The sequence below is a fragment of the Ictalurus punctatus genome, chromosome 12, assembly GCF_001660625.3.
Source record: "Ictalurus punctatus breed USDA103 chromosome 12, Coco_2.0, whole genome shotgun sequence".
NCBI classification, from domain to species: domain Eukaryota; kingdom Metazoa; phylum Chordata; class Actinopteri; order Siluriformes; family Ictaluridae; genus Ictalurus; species Ictalurus punctatus.
Genome location: NC_030427.2, coordinates 1122651 through 1139644, shown reverse-complemented (window position 1 = coordinate 1139644; position 16994 = coordinate 1122651). Strand labels below are relative to the sequence as shown.

The 16994-nt window shown below is 39.8% G+C and overlaps 1 long non-coding RNA gene across 1 annotated transcript; it reads right to left on the bottom strand.

Annotated features, from left to right (window-relative positions):
- Positions 1–12403: 12403 nt before the first annotated feature.
- LOC128634141 (uncharacterized) lies at positions 12404–16666 on the bottom strand. The gene is made up of 3 exons (XR_008397383.1): positions 15898–16666; positions 15046–15191; positions 12404–12963 (listed from the first exon to the last, which is right to left on the bottom strand). It is a non-coding gene; the product is annotated as an uncharacterized LOC128634141 (long non-coding RNA).
- Positions 16667–16994: the final 328 nt, after the last annotated feature.

Genomic DNA, 16994 nt, shown 5'->3' with positions numbered 1-16994 from the left:
CGTTCTTTACAGGACAACTTTTCCATAATTGACTTTTCAGCCCTTGACTAGTCTCCAAAACAGTACTGAACTAGAACTGAATGAGACAATCAGTGAGCCAGATTGGAACTCTGATCGGCTGCAACAGGATGGAACAGATTCCAGTTCCTCCTGTGAGGACGAAGAAGTAGTATGATGAGCCATGCCATGGGTGTAAGTGCTAGTTTGACCTCTCCTCAAGGGTGGTCCCCGCGATATGCAAAGTATCTGGGTCGAAGACAAACATTAACACATCCCCTGAAAAAGGATGTGATGGAGTTTTTATTTTTTGCTTTTTCCATTTTTCTATTTTTAAATTTTTACATTTTCTATTACAATATAAAGTGTGATTAAGAGACAGGGTGATCACTGTCATGATTAATCAAACTGAGAAAATTTGATTCGTATTCATGTTTATTAGTCTATACTTGTATCAGCTATATGTGCTTAATCAACTGTGTACTCTACATAACGATGACAACCACAGGCAAGTGCTGAACCAAACGCATGCTCACGCTTACAAACAATGTCTTGATTTTTGTGGGTAGGGAAAGAGACAGAATCTTTTACTCCTTTCTAGCCAATGGGAGATGTTTGTTTCTGGTCTCCAGAGAGTGGTTTCAGGATTTGGTCATTGGTAGAAGGCTGACGTGGTCATACATTGATCACTAGTTAGTGTAAATGAAGGGACTGGATTGTGAGATTACTCTCTCTAGCTAGATGGGGCTTAGTTAGCCCCAGAGGGGGAGAATATATGGAAAATATCTGAAGTGCAAACAATATGTGTAACTGACATCTGGATATGTTAATGAAGTGAATTCAATATGTAACCAACATTTAGAATTATTACTTGAGCATTATCATATAATCAATATTGGTTAAAAAACATAATCTATATGTATAATCAATGGTTAGAAGCATAATCTAAATCCATAGAACAATGTTTGATCAGGTTATATTCTGAGTGGATTTGAGTGGAATGAACTCTGTGTTTCAGTGCACAACAATTGTTCTTCTGTATTAGCTGTCTCCTGTCTCCACAGCAATAAAAATTGGCAGTAGATATTCGCATGCGTGAGTAAATAACTTTGAGGCAGATACAAAGTAGGGATTAAAAGAGATTAGAGAAATTAGAGAGGGCCTCGGGAAAGGAGGTAGATATCAGCGGGGAAAACCGATAGAGACAGACAGATGCTCATTGAGGCCTAAGAAGGGAGTCAAGGTAAAGACACACAAGCCTGTGTGAAACCTTTTTTTGTAAAAGAAACCTTGTGCTCATGAAACCTTTTCAATAAAAACAACTAACTGCGCATGTTCCACAAATTTAAGATAACGCATAGACATGAATATTTAATTGTGGCAAAAGAAGATTGGTCTATTTTCAACGAGGAAAAGCAAAACCTTACCTACAGAGACTATGCTGTGGAGATAGGTATATAAAGACATGTTTGTGTATGCATAATCCGGACACTCTGCAGACTGTCACACTTTATTGATTTCCAATAAAGTTTATTTACTTTTTGACATCTACTAAACTCTCTGTCTCTGAAGTTTTTGACCTAGGCTAAAAGGTTGATTTTATTCACGACACTCGCAGGCCACAATGGGTTCTACAATTTGACAGAGGGGCCGGGCCAGGAACAGACGGATGGAGTGTTTGTGTGAACTAATATAAATGACATGTAAAAGCCATTACATGAAAGGATTTGGCCTTTAACAGGTAGCAAAGCATGAATATGCAAGGCTCATTGTACCAATTGTTTTTGAAAATGCATCAATTTGATAACACAGTAGAGAAACCCGCATCCAGTTTCAGAGGGAACAGTGTTGTTGATCTCCCTTTTTTGCCAGTGCATCAAACTCTGGAGTTAGTTTTGTTGTGGCAATTCTCAGGATAGATCCGAGGTGTTGGTCAGTTAACCTGGATCTGTGAGGGGCTTTGTTGATGTTCATGACGCTGAATGTCTGCTCACATACATAGGTCGAGCCAAACCATGTCAGCATCTTCTGTGCCGTCCTCTGGAGGTTTGGAAACGTCTCTTCATTAAGTGAAGCATAAAAGTCATTCAGTTTAAGAGAGTTGAAGTTCTCCTTTAAGTCAGATTCAGTCAGACTGAAGATCGATCAGTACCAATTGCAGCTCCTGTTGTGCTGTTTCAGGGTCTTGTGACAGGGGACAGGACACCAGCTGAACCGACGGCAGAATTCTCTGTGCAGGTCGCCCAGTGATCTGTATTTCTTCACGTTTCGGGACGCCTCTTTCTCCATGACTAGTGTGGGGGAATGAAAGAGAGATTTGTTTGAAATTTGACTGGAGAATAAAGTCAGCTTGGATTTGAAGGCTCTAACATTTGTGTACATGTCGTGCACAAACTGATCTTTCCCCTGTAGCTTGACGTTCAGCTCATTCGTGTGTGTCCACAGCAAACGCAAAGTCAGAAAGCCAGTTTTTGTCGCTTAGCTCAGGAAATTCGTCGGATTTCCAAAATAACTCCAAAAATGCGATAACTTCCTCTTTTAGCTCCCACACTCGTTGAAACACTTTTCCCAAACTTAACCAGCGGACACGAGAGTGGTAGAGGAGTCCTGGTGATCCGCATCAGTTTCCTCCAGGAACGTAAGAAACTGACGATGCTGAAGTCCCCTTGCTCGTATAAAGTTAACAAGTTTTATGACCGGATTCACGACATGATTAAGCTGCAATATAGACTTACACAGAGATTCCTGATGAATTCAGAGATTCCAGTGAAGGAAAATAACATCCTGCTCAGGGTTTTCCTCCTTCACTTTGTCCTGGATTCTTTTCAACACCCCAACGTTTTTTCCAGTTAAATTTGCGGATCCATCCGTGGTGACATTGGCAAGTTTACTCCAAGGTATCTTCATTCTCTCGATGACAGCAGACACCTGGTTATACAAGTCCTCTCCCCGTCTTTTTCCTTTCAGGGACTCCATGGTCAAAAACTCCTCCGTTATCTCAAAACTGTCGTTAATCCCTCGGATAAAATTAGGAGCTGAGCAGTGTCTTTTATGTCGTTACTTTCATCCAGTGCTCGTGAATATAACTTAAAAGACTCCGCCTTTTTGTTCAATTCGCTGGTGATATCTTCGTCAATTAGTTCCACACGGCGAGTCACAGTCCTGTGTGATGAACTGATTTTTTCAAAATTGCCTTTGCTCTCCGGACACAGGAGACCTGCTGTCTCTACCATGCATTCTTTCAAAAACTCGCCTTCGGAGAAAGGCTTGCTAGCTTTTGCTAATTTGAATGCCAGCAAAACACTTTCCTTGGTACTTGACTCCTGAATCGCAGCTTGTCGGTGAAAATTTTTTTGCTGAGTCTGTAAATTATCCATCAACCTCTGAGCCGTAGCCGCCCGTTCTTGCGTTGACTGCTTGCTAGCATAGTTGGCATGCTTCGTGGCAAAGTGACGGCTGATATTGTATTCTTTGAAAACCGCAACAGTTTCTTGGCATATCAGGCATACAACCATTGATCGGACTTCAGTGGAAAAATATTTTGTTGTCCACTCCTTATTAAACACTCGGCACTCACTGTCCACTTTTCTTTTCTTTGGTCCACTCATTTTTACAGAAGGGCTCAAAGGGCAAAGCGAAAAAGTGAAGTAGAGAGTAATACACCACACTGAGGTTTAATAATATAATTTGGACAAGTTCGGATTAAAGCCGGATTAAAAATCCCAACGGGCCGTATATGGCCCTCAGGCCGTAGTTTGCCCATGCCTGTCTAAACATACATGCATCGACAGCTCTGTGTCAATAACACGATTTCCTACCACAAAAACGTGAGCGACTGCAAGCAAATATGACTCATTTGATCTACAGCTACTGTGCGGCTAGAAAGTTTAACGTTTACAGTTTTCTGTATTTCTCCATACATTTGACCTGAAACCTGATCAGATCTTCATCTAAGTCCTTAAACTAGGTAAAAGAGAACCCGGTTAACAACAGATGCAAAAAAAAAAAACAGTAGTTTTTACAGTTATTTATTAAGCAAAAATGATCCAGAGTTAAATATCTTTGTAGGAGAAGGAATGTGAAGTCTAGGAGTACGAGTTCATTTAAATGGGGCTGATTGAAGTCAGGCGTTTCAATCAAGGGAATGGCAATTAGGCCCGCCCATGTTTCAAGGACATTAACTTGGGTCTTCACCTTCAAAGTCTGGTCTTCACCTCACAGGTTTATGGAAGTGTGCCTTGCCTCGATCAAAGGACATTCCTGAGGACCTCAGAAAAAGAGAGTTGTCAATGCTCACCGGCTTGGAAAGGATTACAGAGCCATTTCTAAAGAGTTTGGCTTCCACCAATCCACTGTGAGGTAAATGACATACAGATGCAGGAAATTCAGCACCACTGTTACTCTCCCAAGGACTGGGCGTCCAGCAAAAAAGATTACTCCAAGGGTGTGGTGAGTAATATCACAGTAAGTCATATAGGACCCCAGGGTAACATCTGAGAACCTACAGGCCACTACTTTCCATAAAAGAACACTGCTGCCTGTCTGAAGTTTGCTCACAACCATGTGGAAATGCCAGGAGCCTACTGGAAGAATGTTCTGTGGACAGATGAGTCCAAAATAGAACTTCTTGCTTTAATTGAAAATCATTGTTCGATACAAACCGAAAATAGCATCCCAACATAAGAACTTCATCCCAACCGTGAAGCATGGGGGTGGCAGCATTATGGTTTGGGGCTCCTTTGGGTCCGAACCAGCTGGCGATTATTGATGGACCTATGAATCCTAGATTGTACCAGGAGAATGTCAGGGTATCTGTCTGTGAACTCAAGCTTAACAGTAAGTGGGCCTTGCAGCAGAGACAACAACCTTAAGCACACAAGTACGTCTACAGAGAAATGGTTAAAGCAGAAGAAATTGAACATTTTGGAATGGCCAAGTCAGACCTTAACCCAATAGAAATGTTGTGGAGGACCTAAAAAGAGCAGTTCGTGCAAAGAAGTCTGCCGGCATCATTGAGTTGAAGCAGGAGGAGTGAGCCAAAATTCCTCAAACCCATTGTGCAGGATTGAGTGAGTCATCGGAAATGTTTGCTTCAAGTTATTGCTGCTCGAACGTCTCACACCGGTTACTGAAATCAAAAGTTTACATACTTTTTTCAGCAAAGGTGTTTAATGTTGGGTAATTGTGCTCAGTGAATAAATGTGAAAACTATAATGCATTTGTTTAATTGGGTTCTCTTTATCTAGTTTTAGGGCTTGGATGGAAGTTCTGTTCACATTTCAGGTCAAATGAATTTAATTTTATACTTGTTTGCATTCTTTTTTGATTTTGGCTATACAATCATCATATTTTTATCTTTCATATATTTTCTGGATTGTTCTGGTAAAGTCTTTAAATTGCTGCTCCTGAAATCAAAACTGGTGTTTCGAGATGTTTTTGTATCTGTTATGGCCTCCAATACCATAGTTAAAAAAAAAATTAAAAAGTCACTTCTGGGGAAAAATGATACAATATTAATGCTTCAGCATGCACCAGACTTGTGTTTGTCCAATTAAATGCTCTCTAGAATGTGTAGGAATGTGTGGGTCTTGAGGCGGGTCTTGCTCAACAGTAGCAGCTCATTAGCATCAATGTTCTTCAGAGCTGGGCGTATCCCAAACACTGTTAGCTGTTGTGTAACACTTCAACATGCCACCACTCTTATTTCCTGTTTCAAAAAGAAATACGTCGTCATACAGAATCAAATCACAGCTCTCAAAGTTGTTTTGTGGGGACTGTAAAGTAAAAAAAATGAGCGCATTGTTCATCTTCCTTTAAAAGGTGCAATAATTTTATTTATTTATTTATTTTTCACTTGTACAAATAACCTTGGAGATATGTAAAACATGATAAAAATAATGGATTAAGTTGTGGCCTTAGCAAAAGTGCATCAAGTCACTTAGAAAACCTGTTTAAAAAAAGACTTCTGGTCTGGAAAGCTTGTTTGTGTTTGGATGTGCCTCCTGTCAATCATTTTAGAGACACTCTATGGGCAACCATAGATCCTGGGCTGGAGCTTTGTGAACATGAGCGGGAAACATTCAAATGTCAAAGTTACTATTCCATCAGCTCTGCATGACATGACATTAATTAAATGTGCTAGAGCTCTGCTTCTCTGCACTTCTCCTTACAGTTTAGTCATTATGATGTAGTTCAACGCTACAAAAGGTTTGAGCAAACAGTAATGCCCTTCCTCAAACTGGGTTGCCTTGCAGAATGTTGTCAAGTTGCCTGGTAACTTTTAGATTAAATATCCGTGCAGTTAAAAGGACGTTAAACGGTTTTGTCCCTGTGAGCCTTTACTCTTTCAATTTTGACTCCAGCATGAGCCAGTCTAGTGTTTCTGACAACAGCTGAGTACCAGTAACAAGTAACAATAGTCTTCACAACACTGACACTGCAAATCTGCAGTTTGACCAAGCATGTGGCCTGAACGACTGCGAGTTCAAATCCTGTTTGGTTCCCGAAGATCCATAATCACTAATATCCCTCCAACTATGTGCTAAACGTTCATCACCTGTCAGTTACTTTGAAACAAAAAGTTTCTGCTGAATATATGGTTTGTACAGTATGTAAGATGTACCTTTTTATAAGTCCTGATTCTTTTTTTATTTTAAAGTGCACCTATTATATTTAAAAGTTTCAAAAATCAAAGCGAACGACAAACGGGTTTATTAACCCACAAAAGAAGGAACCGATTCTCAAGAGCTGAAACGAGTCGTTAGTAATTCCAGACTTACTTCCTGTACTAACCTACATAGGTTTGTAATAAAAATCCCTGGATCTGGTCTTCATCGGCTGCTCGGGAACAGACTGAGCTGAAACTCGTTATGGTAGTGGGCGTTTCCTTTTCGACACGCTGACAGCGGTAGACCAATCACAACAGACTGGGACACCTGACCAATCAGAACAGCGTATGCTCTCTGAAAGGAGGACTTTAGAGTGAATCTTTTAGAATGAATCATTTAACGGGTCGTTTTTGACGCTGGGTTGAAAAAAGGTAATGTTGCAATTTAAATCATGATGACATTAAACCCTCACCCTATATATATATATATATATAACCTTGGATGCATATAAATCTATTGTACAAGACCTTTTTATAACAAAATTAGGCACGTTTCAAAGCCATAATGGGTGCGGTTTAATTTTCTGTAAGATCAACTCATACAGTAATGATGGCTTGAAGGGAATTGCAGGTTTATATTCACAGGCTCATAAAAAGTATGATGTATTGTTCTTTAATTATTGTAGGGCTGCAACTAACGATTATTTTTATAATTGATTAATCGGACGATTATTTTTTCTTATTAATCTGATTTTTTTTTTAACTAAACTTTTTTTTCAATTAGATTTTGTTTATTATAATAAAATAAACCCCCAATACCCTCAGGGTATTTGTGTTTGGACTTTTAAAAAAAATGCAAAAGGCACATACAGTTTTACTAATATAATCTTTCATTTTTACATTTAAACCTTTCAAATGTTGGTCATTTGTCTACAGTTTGTCCAGTTTTAAGCAGCAAAACTTTAAATAATACCCAAACTATAAATAATCAAAAACAAAGGTAAAAATTTTGTTTTAGTGCATGGGGGATTTCTCCTCCGAACAAATTCACTCATGGAGAGCTGTTTCTTTCTGAAATAAATAAATTAAAAAAACAGCAATTGAGTATGCAAGAAGCAATTTATATGTAAATTAATATTTTCATTGTTTAGAATGTTAATTGCTGATGGCAACCGTGATTAATATAAGAAATCTAAATAATATATAATTAATACAATTTTTGTTAAATTTCTTTTACACAGACATGCTGTACTTCAGATGTGACAATATAAACCAAAAATATCTCAAATATAAAATTCATTCTGTTAATGTATATAACATAGTAGAGCCGCAGTAGATGGCATTTGAAACACAGATCAAAGTTAACTGTAGCAGACACACAGAGAAACGCAGCAAGCTAACAGGCTTGTTTAAAAGGACAGGAACAATTATACACTAACACATAAGCATTCGATGAAAACCACTACAGTGACTACAAAATCTTTTACTGCTGCTGTTATCAGCTGCCTTTACATTCACTGCTTGACTTTGTTCACACCGTGTTTAACTGAACCTGTTTCTGTGGTAGCGCGATTTTAATCCATCAATATGCTGCACAACCTGATGCTCGAGACAAAATACATCTAGTGTGACTGTCCCGAAGTTAGTAAACAAAGCTTTTTACACAATAGCATGGAATTAAACTAGACTATACCATTTTCACATCTTCATATAATGTGGATATACTCAGGTTTTTGCTTACCGTGCTGATGTTCCACCTTCGTCCGTGACACCAACGTGTTTTCGTTTCATGTGCTCGTACATCACTGTGGTAGTCCCGCGTCACACAAACTCCACTTTGAAGAACATGCACATTACCATCTTCTTTGCTGCATTTAATGTAAAATGCTCCCACGCCTTAGATGACTTGGGATGCACACTTTTTTTTACCGCCAGGTTATCTGTTTTGCACCTGTGTTTTCATGAAAGCGACATCATACGTAAACGCCACCCGTGACGTCAGCAGACTAATTAATCGATAATGGCATTCATTGCCGAAGGTTTTCATAATTGATTATTATCGATTAGTTGTTGCACATGCCAATCAGCCTACCATGCATGTGTTTGGACTGGGGGAGGAAACCGGAGTACCCGGAGGAAACCCCCGCAGCAAGGTCCATCGAGGAAAGGAATTCCATATTATAAGCTGATGTTTTCCGACTTCACTAACAAATTTAAAGATCTAAACATCGATTGGGTGGAAGACTCGAGCAAAGAAATATATCTTTTAATTGTTGATCGAGTTTATAGTAACCCTGTGGCTTTCAGAAATTTGGAGGAAGACCAAAACAAAGAATGTCTCCAAAACTTACAGAATAAAATCCTATCGGAACACCTGAGAGATACAACTTGTTTAGTCGCTGTAAGAAGGCTCCCAGTAAGAGCCAGTGTTAAATGGAGCTGTTTTGTAAAAACCAGTAGATGCCTGATGCCTAACTGTAATGAAGAGGAAACACTCGAACATTTCCTGTTAGAGTGTTATCGCTTTAAAGAAACATGGGCTAAATTAAAAATCGTTGGTCTCAATATAGAAATAAATATGAACTCAATTTTCTATGGCATTTTTAAAGAAAATTGTAGCAAGACTCAGCATGACTTCATTTGGTTCATAATATGTTTGACTAAATCTAAACTCTGGAAAACAAGAGCCAGAATGACTATAAATCAAACGTTTATATCCAGTGATGTTGTTCTCAAAGACATTCAAAAAGAGCTAAGAAGATTAAAAAGCAGCACATCTTAGTTTAAAGACTATTCAGTGTGGGACACTTTTTTCGTGTAATTGTACCTTGACTATGTAAGTTTTTTTTTTCTTTCTTTCTGAATATGACTTTGTCATATAGGGTGGTAAGGGACTCGGCAAAGGAGGCGCTAAGCATCACCGCAAGGTGCTTCGCGATAACATCCAGGGGATCACCAAGCCGGCTATTCGCCGTCTGGCTCGCCGTGGTGGTGTAAAGCGTATTTCTGGTCTGATCTATGAAGAGACTCGCGGTGTGCTGAAAGTGTTTCTGGAGAACGTGATCCGCGACGCCGTCACCTACACCGAGCATGCCAAGAGAAAGACCGTGACCGCCATGGATGTGGTGTACGCCCTGAAACGCCAGGGACGCACTCTGTACGGCTTCGGCGGTTAAACGCTCTAACACTGAACGATGCGAACACAACGGCTCTTCTAAGAGCCACCACATGTCTAGAAAAAGAGCTGTTCCGTGTGTGAAAAAGTCAAAAACCTTTTTCTTTTGTCACGCATACGGCATTAAACGCTGTACACAAGTAGCATAAGAACTTCTATCTGTATACATAAAAAGAGGCAATCTATTAGTATTTTTTGTAACAAACTATAAATATAACTATTTAATACTGTATGCACAGTACTAAATATTATTATAATGTGTTTGTTTAAAACGAGTTAGAAGACTGTTTTAGTAAAAACTTACTTATATATTTCTCTCTCCCACACCCAACACACACACACATATGAATGAATGTGATATATATATATATATATATATATATATATATATATATATATATATATATTCACATTCATTCACTTAGCAGACGCTTTTATCCAAAGCGACTTACAAATGAGAAAGATACAAGCATACAAAGATAGAAAATTTTCTTGTGTGTACTTGCGCTTTCTATGAACGTGTATGCACACTTTGATAGATGAACCACTGGTCTAGTGGTGTTTTATACTTGAACAAGCTTTGTTTGCTTGGCTCTAAATCACTAGTTTGACTTCATATGACCCATTGCTCCAAATGTTACTAGAACAATTTCAGCACATGGCCAAAACACAAGGTAAAATAGTTTTTCTCCAGCCAGGATATTAAAGAAGGCTCTATATGCCCTTTCTGTAGCTGGCATTATTGAGTTTTTGTGCAGTGCCTGATGACACTGCTCTGTCTGGCAAGTCTCTGTAGTGTAATAATCCAAAGACCAAAGAGCCGAAGCTGAGTGCCGCCAAACGGATTGTGCCCGAGTGGTCCAGATACGATAGTGAGATCAAGCAGCTCCTGAAGCAGGTCAAAGGTCAGAAAGAGAGCAGAAAGTCATCTGCCCCACAGACACAGTGTACAGGTGAGCCAGATCTAACATCTCCTCCTTTCATGACCAAAATGCTGTAACTTTGGTATGTATTTAGCTGCACGTTACTTTTCAAAATGTGTCCCCCATGCATCATGGTAACATTGCAACTATTTTCAGAAGTGTGATTTGTCAGTTTCTACAGGCAGCCATCGTGATGAACTTTAGCACCTTTTGAGAGGAAAGAGTGACGTTTGCAACTAAAACCCTCTTGTATAGCTCTACAAGTGCACAGAGAGATCCACAAACTGAACCAGGACATATTACACTGGCCCTGAACTCTGCAGAAGAGGAAGAAAAGAGACATTTTAAAAACATTTCAGTTTTCTATTTATGAATCTTGATGGCTGAAGTCTATATTTTAAAGGTCAATAGGTCACACTTTCTATCAGAACATGTAAGACTAATCCTTTTGTAACAGAACTGAAGGTAAAGAAGCCAGAACACCTTGTCTGTAATGAACCAGTAATATTCAAAAGATTCAAACTGTGTATATTTAACCTTTTTTCTTTGTGTTATATGTCTGCTCTGCTGCACATAAAATAATGGCAAGTCTCTTAGGAAGGAAAGGTTAAGGATTGTGTTTTGTTGTCATCTTATGGTCAGTTTTGGAAAATTGCACTGTTGAGTATCTAGGGAAAATGCATCTGCACATTCCTCAGTAATTTCTTACGATAAATTCTTGAATCATTCAACACTATAAGCTCACGATGAGTTCATCTGTTGCATCACTGTTAGATGTTTACACAAAAGGGGAGGTTTAAGTGAAATATTAATCAAGTTGTACATGATTTTTGTATCATGTGTAACTTGTTATTCCTCCATTACAGTGAAGAGGAAATGGAAAATCATTACAATATGATTGAACAAGTCAGAGAGGATGTCAGAGTGGGGGAATATGTGTAAAAGTAACCCCAACACATGCACAAGCTTTACAATTTATTTATCCACATCATGAATTATTCCTGTGTTTCCATTTGATTTCAAGCCCTTTAAAGTGAAAAAGCCATGCTGTGTTTGTGGCACTCCATGCTGATCTGGGTTTTTTTTTCTTCTTCTTTTTTCTTCTTTTTTTAAGCTTGGAAGTGGAAGGATGTGAATTTTCTCAGGAATAAAATGTTTATCATTCATCAGTGGTCGTCTGCTATGTCTGGAGTTATGTTATTGCATCAACGTGTACAGATATTAATCTGCTCTCCCTGATGATAGTGACTCTACCTGTTCTACCTACTCTTTATTATTTACATTTTTGTGCACAAAGGGCTAGCTTCAAGAGCAAGGTATAATCAGTAGTCTGATTTCACAATAAGCTAGAAACCAGAAAACACTTGATAGTGCAGATTTGTGCTTGCTAAAAACTGCTGCTGTACTCATCCTAGGATGTTGACACGAACACATTTGTTTGCCTTTTCCTCTATTACATCTGCATACTGGTAATGATTTGTAATCCCATTATCCAGTGTCAACAGGACCCTTTTGAGTTTGCTTCCTCTCTTAGGTTTCTTCTTCATGATGTCTCGGGGAGTTTTTCACCTCCAGCTTGCTCGATAGGGATCTAAATCTACATCTGTCAGTCCAGATGCTTTGTGACGATGTCTGTAAGTGCTATACAAAATGAAAAGTTCAACTAAAGGAATCCTCCAATAGTGATTTGCATTACAACAGCGAAATCCGAGAATAATGTCACTTTCTTTTTAATTAAATACGTAATATCTTTAATTGTGTATTTACAATGCAGCATTATTTAACTGATAGAAAAATAGTGCAGTCTCCTACACACACACACACACACACACACACACACACACACAATAGTTTTAGGATAGTTGGTTGCTTGGGAATGAACCCCCACACTCTGATGGTCCCTGAAATAATTACTTTATATAATACCACTTAGCTCAGCTTGGCAAGTCTGAGAATATTCAACAGCATATGATGCATCTTCATGCCACAGTGGCTTCTGTAGCCACATCTATGGCAGTTAGTGTCAAACAGGTTCAACAGGTTACACTTCTCGCTGGATGCCTGATGCTATATATTCAGATCAGACTGATGTCCTCCTGGATGATCTCAGTTAAAGTTGAATTTAAAGTTGAACAGTCCAGAGCCAAAAGGGTTAAAGCCCTGGAAACTCTCCCAGGCCCCGTGGAAATGGTGATGGCCTTCTCCGTGCTTGCTCTCAGGGTCCATTGGGTCTTCACCCTTGTCAAATGAACTCCTCGTTTCTGCACAAGAACAGAGAAAAGGTGTCAGATATACCAGCATCTTTCGAGACTCGTGTTTTATATTACCAGAGGTGCAAGCAGGTACAGTTTTCCCCCTTTTACAGTGATATAGGAGACACCTGAAAACTGCTTTTCTGCTATTTCAAAGTGCTCAAGCCAAACAGGAATAAAATTAGCCAATTCTCAAAGAATGTGGTACATGAACGACACATTCACTTCTACAAGAGGTTAATTATTTATAACCGTCACACCGAACCAGCGATTGATTATTTTTTTTAACCGTTCCATCTGCGGAAAAACAATACCATTACATCCAATCTAATATACTGTTGATCGATGCACCTTGACATTTAGTCTACATGCTGCCCAAAAAAATTAAAGTCTGTCTGGACCTCTGGAAATTCTGCAATGTCAGTATAATAATAAAAGAATAGGATTTGCAGTGACCCACCATTCAATTTTCTTTTCATTATTGTAGGCTATACTTTTTAATTACTAAAATGAAAGGAAAATTCATTTTAAAACAAGAAAGTGTTAATCAACAGTCAATATATTTTATTAAGGTCAGAATCAGCCAGCCGTCCATTGTCTGTACCCCTTATCCTACACAGGGTGGCGGGGAGCCTAGAGTCTGGGCTGGGATGCCAAACCAACGCAGTGCGCAATTGCACACACACACACCCATTCACACACTACGGACAATTTAGAGATGCCAATCAGGTTACAACACATTTCTCTGGACTGGGCGGGGGGACCCGGAGTATCCAGAGGAAACCCCCAAAGCACGAGGAGAACATGCAAACTCTGTGCACACAGGGCAGAGGCGAGAATCGAACCCCTAACCCTTGAGGTGTGAGGCAAACGTGATCACCAGTCAGCCATAGTGCATGCAGTATCACATGGTCTAAATGTTTTACATATTTTCAAGATTCAGCACAAAATGTTAATATGCTTATGCAAGTGCTTGCAATTAGAGTTCATAATTGTTCTAAAAATACTAACAATACATGCAGGCCTGACATACACTTATGTTAATTTTGTAATAACTGTATAAAGTAAGCTTATACTGTATGCGTCGCGACAGACCGACAGCCGGCGCACAAGGAACTAAAATCGCTCCTCCCGCGACTTCCGCACTGGCGCTGAAGAGACAGCCCCGCTTCAATGTTTTGGACAGTCGGAAAGCACGTGGAGGTGGGGCGGAGCCGCCGACACACCCTCTGGTGGTGAATGGCGCGCCGCACGTGAAAATTCCACCATCCAGCAGACGAAGGGAGAGTATAAAAGGCCGCTTTTCCGCTCGAAAGGAGAGAATTCTCTCACATGAAGTGTGCCTGGATTACTGCCAGCTATCAGTATTGTTGGTATTGTATGTTTTCTTTCAGACGACCCGGACCCGAGCGAATTCTCCGGTCCCTGGCTACAAACGCGGCGTTGCCTGACGTCTGAGAAGAGCCCCTGTTTCTCCGGAAAGCCCCGGAGCGACTCTGGCAACCCCGCAATACACTGACCTCTCACCACACGCTGTCACGCCCACACGTAAGCACACACACACACACACACACACACTCCAGAACGTTATAAATAAAAATAAAAATAAATCTCACTTGTTAACGTTACGACGGCCTCCCGTGTGTCTGTCTCCACCCACCGCTGGGTAATTTCCCTATATATGACATCATAATATTTCTGCAGATTACAGTTAAATATCAGTTCAACCAATACAATTAACCGTTTATGCTGCAAGCATGGTTCCGATCCGTCCTTTCCAACAAAATGCATGTTTATTTCTCTTTGACTGTTAGTTATTTTGGCAGATCTGTATTAGCAAAAAATCAAAAACATATCTCAGACTGTGTTCAACATCCCCACTAATCACCAAGTCACAACCATAATTTCTGTTAATTTGATCTGAATTCCAATCTGATTCGTCCTTCTTTATCTGCAGCTGTACTTACATACTTGTATACTGTATTCCTCATCTATGTAAAACTATTCAAGCATGAGACACAAAAACCAACATCAAAAAACGGCTTAGCTTGGTATTTTTATATTAGCAGACAAAACTGATTGAGGGTTTACCTGGCTCAGTGAGCACTTCCTTGGCCTGTGGGATGTCTATGAACTTCTTCTCAGCCTTGTTCTTCTCTTCAGGATCCTGGAAGTTGTCTGGGTGTCACTGCTGTGACAACTTCCTGTAGGCTTTAATGAGCTTCTTCTGGGCTATCCTAGGGGTCACACAAGCCCAGCCGTTTAGAACACATTAAAACATGACACACTTCAATATCAACCTAAGAAGCCAAAGGGTAGGTGACGGTCATTCTCGCTGTACTCCTTAGCACTTTCAAAGTCCTTAATGGCTGCATAGATGTGATGAACTCTGATTCAGGGGATCAGTCCCAGCTCTAATTTAGTCTAGGCCATCTACGGCAGTTAATTCAGCTAATAAAGACTCGTATGAAGCTGTGCTTGATTAGGGATGATTAGAAACTAGACTCTTTATGGGGAGGGAGCTCAGGGGGAAATCTACAGATAGCAATTTTACTGTCACCAATATTAGCATGTTGTCAAACTTGATTGTGGGCAATACAAGAAACCAAAGTGAAAAATGACCAACAGGTCAATGAAAGAAGTCTAAACTAAAAAAGTAAACTCAAAATTTTCACTACAAAATGAATCCTGGATGCCACCTGTTAATTATAAAGATCAATATGCAAGTTGTTCATGGTGGATTTTTCCTTTAATGACTTAATTTTCCTTTAATGACTTAATTTTCCTTTAATGACTTAATTTTCCTTTAATGACAAGTCAAAGAGTTACAGTAGGCTCCCTCTCTGAAGTCTTGCCTGTGACAAATCACCTGTTACCACCAACTCTTTTCAACATGATGCACGTCAATCTTCTTTTCATGTCTTATCATGGAGTAAAACTCACCGATGTGAAATCAGGTTTAACTCGATGTCACGTATCGTGACGGAGCGGAGATAGGACGGATGCAATTGCAGTATGAACAGTTGTTTATTTTAAAAGAGAGACAGGCAGACAAATCCAAAACATAATCCAAAACAGGCGAAGGTCAGGCGATCGGCAAACAGGCATACACAGGGTTAAACATGAATCAAGGTCGTGTCACGGAAAACAGGGTCGATAAACTAAACGAGAAACATCAACTATGACGAGGAACTGGGAGCGGATAATCCAGCGTGAACGAACTCTAAACATGGACCGTGACTATGACTACTAAACAAACCAATCTAACTCTACGATAATCTTCCGCGTTGTGTGCTGGGATTCGCGCGGTATATATGTGGACATGATCAGCGTCTAAACTGATCAGCCTCTAAACTTGCTGAGGGCAATACAGACACACGTGAAATCCCAGCCAATGACAGAACAGGGAGGAGACATGACAGAAACATAAACAAAACACACGTGTCCAGATGTCACTACTGTCAACAACGGAAAAGCAGGTGCTCGCGCATTCGCGCTTAGAGCACGCTGCTTCAAGGGGAAATCATGACACTCGATGACTTTGCTTAGATCCAGTAAAGCGGATTTAGACTTGTCCGTGGCCAGGTAGACGGTGGCTCTTCTGTAGTAGGCCAAGTATTTTTTCGGGTCACCGTCTACACACGGATGTCAGAAAGTGGTCGGTTAAGATTCAGACAGAATATTGTTTTTGCAGAAATAAAGAAATGATTGCTGGTGACTTTCTGAGAAAAGCTCACCGACTCACCAACAGCTGCGTGGAAATGGGAAAGTGCGTCGGCCAGGTGTCCGGCAGCCAGGAGCTTCTTCCCCATCTCCAGGTGCTTCTCGACACTGTTCTCACTGCTGCATAGCACTCCTTTAATCAAAAGTAAACTCAGGCCAGGATATAGTAAAGTAAAAATATAGTGACAAATGCTTGGGTAGAATAATACCATTGCATTTCACTATGCTTGCAATTATTATTATTATTATTATTATTATTATTATTATTATTGATAAAAGACATGGACACTAATTTTCCTGTGTCATTTTTTAAATAC